This window comes from Neofelis nebulosa, chromosome 6 (genome assembly GCF_028018385.1).
Source record: "Neofelis nebulosa isolate mNeoNeb1 chromosome 6, mNeoNeb1.pri, whole genome shotgun sequence".
NCBI classification, from domain to species: Eukaryota; Metazoa; Chordata; class Mammalia; order Carnivora; family Felidae; genus Neofelis; species Neofelis nebulosa.
Window position 1 is genome coordinate 81,067,131 of NC_080787.1, and position 2,583 is coordinate 81,069,713.

General features: G+C 38.1%; 1 non-coding gene across 1 annotated transcript; it reads right to left on the bottom strand.

Annotated features, from left to right (window-relative positions):
• Positions 1 to 1,642: 1,642 nt before the first annotated feature.
• LOC131515588 (U6 spliceosomal RNA) lies at positions 1,643 to 1,751 on the bottom strand. Its single transcript, XR_009263651.1, has one exon. It is a non-coding gene; the product is annotated as a U6 spliceosomal RNA (small nuclear RNA).
• Between the last annotated feature and the right edge of the window lie 832 nt (positions 1,752 to 2,583).

Genomic DNA, 2,583 nt, shown 5'->3' on the forward strand with positions numbered 1-2,583 from the left:
TGTGAGATAATGACCTGAGAAGAAACCAAGAGTTGACTGCTCGACCGACTGAGCCACCCAAGGTGACCCTATTTCTATTTTATTTCAGTAAGAAAGCCTCCATTTGAGAACACGTGACACCCAGCTCAGAAGTGTTTCTTCCTTACTCTTATTGCTCTGATAAGTCCTCCAGAGGTAGAGCCCACAAATTAGTGGCAGCTGCCTGTTGAGAAGACACTCTGTCAAATTAAACAATTTAACATTCTGCAGTATGACATGAAATTCCTATTCTTAATAGTTGTCACAAAGTTGCATCACGAACTACAGACAGGTACATGGTTCAGTCGTGAGTTGTCAGAGTTACACTGGTTAGAGACCTTACTTGAGGGACCAGACCTAGTGAGGGTTTTGATGAGAGACACTTGTGGTTTTGATGGAATACCTGCATGGAGTTCCATATATGCAGAACTCAAGAGTGACTTCCCTGAAGATCCCTGTCTATGTTGGTGTTTGATCATCTCAACTCCAATAGAATCTCTTGAGGTTATCAGTGAGTATTCTTTTGGCCAGGGATCTATGTGACATAATGTTTTATAGTTCTCAGGAGATTTGGTAACCTTTCTTTTCAAAAGCCTTTCTTTGAAGAAATGTCCTTGCAATCACAATTCTGTTTAAATTCCTTGGCAGTAATTTTCTATCATATACTCTTTTGTAAATGCAGACCCCAATCTACTCAATCTACTTCCTTATTGGCCTAATATAAAAGAATTTCCAAATTAAATATTATAAAAGTTATCATCTTTAAGTCCTTGTTATATCACATTATCGCAATCGTAAAATTTATAGTATTATTTCAAATGTAATAACTAATTCATGACAATGAAAATAATCATTAATTACTACTTATTTCACAGCATCCCAAGTTTCAAATGGTATTGCTATTGCTCAGGGGTAGGCTCAACATTATAAGGAGATGGGGAACAGAGGTGTCCTTAAGTGATCCTTCCCTGATCCAACATCTGGTTCATGGGCTGAGGATCTTGAGAAATAAATAAGAACTGGAGTTTGGGAAGAAAAGCAACACTCAGAGATTGAGACTGTGGAATGGGTCAGGCCAGATTTTTTGTTGTGTTGTTTGGCAACTACGGGTATCTGTATTGTGTTATGCTACCCATTTTTACAACTGTGGGCAGAGTTGGGGATTGGTGAAATGGGATTTTTGTTTAATTAGTAAGATGGGCTTTTAACTCATGTGGCCACAACAAATGGGTTTAGGTTTTAAAGTATAGGCTGCTTCAGTGTGGCTTGGTATTACAAGAAAGGCAGGATGGGATTAGACCTTTTAAGCATTGGTTAGGCAAACAATATTTGCTCCATTGACAGTGTTTTCCAGCCAGGTCAGTAGTCAGGAATTTTAATGTCAAAGGATCTACGTTCTGTACATCTTACAGAGCAGCCGTGGTGTTTGAGATTGCAGTTTTACCTGCCAGGTCTATGTAGGCTGTCCTGGACTGGCTGCCTCCATTCCACTTACACTGTAGAGTAAGAGAGGACAAGAGAGGCTCTAGGCTACGTTTGAGTTAATGTGGTTTAACATAAGTGTGGGTTATTTGCTACCATATTACTTTAAATTGGCTCTGGATTTATCTTTTCTTTTTTTTTTTTTTAATATGGAAGCTTCATAGATTTGCGGGTCATCCTTGCACAGGGGCTGTGCTATTCCTCCCTGTATTGCTCCAATTTTCCAGTGTATGTGCTGCTGAAGCGAGCACTGGCTCTGGCTTTCTTAATGACAGAATCTCTATCTTTGACCTTAGTTTTCAGAGAGCTAAGCTCAGGGTTGAACCAAAGAAGTGTGGTAGATTTCACTAATGAAACAATACAAGGGTTTTTAAGCCCTCATTATGACAAAAACATGCCAAATTTTTCAATGGATATAAATGAATTAATAAAATTATTGCAGACCCAGAACCTAGGAAAATAATAAAAAAGGTGTTTTCCAGGAATTCCCTGATCAGATTTGCCCAGAAAATCAGTAAGGAACTGGAATAATCTGAAAATAATCCTTCAAATAGAGAAGTCCTATTCAGTCCAACAAAAGTTATGGAAAAAGTAAACATTTAAAAGGCTAATGAACAAAAAGAGAAAGAGAGAACCTTAAGTGGAGCACAGATATAAGAAGATAAGCAGGACAGGTATGAAGGGAAAAATGAGACTTTGAGGGCTTGAGGTCAGTCCTGACCATGTAAAGGGGAACATAAGATGTACCTACTGTTAAAGGTACTATTTGTAGAAGAGGGCTTGTAACTAGATCAGTTACTAGATCAATAAAGCTAAATAAACATCAAACAATATAACAGAGAAAGAGGAGCAACATTTCAAGCACAGACTAGAATGATTGCCTGAGGGAACCAGTCCCCAGGACACAGTGAGAAAGTCCTTTTTTTTTTTTTTAAGTTTTCATTTATATTCTAGTTAGTTACCTTACAGTGTAATATTTTAGGTGTACAATATAGTGATTCAACACTTCCGTACATCGCCTTGTGCTCTTCATGACAAGTGCACTCCTTAAATCCCCATTACCTATTTAACCCATCTCTCCAC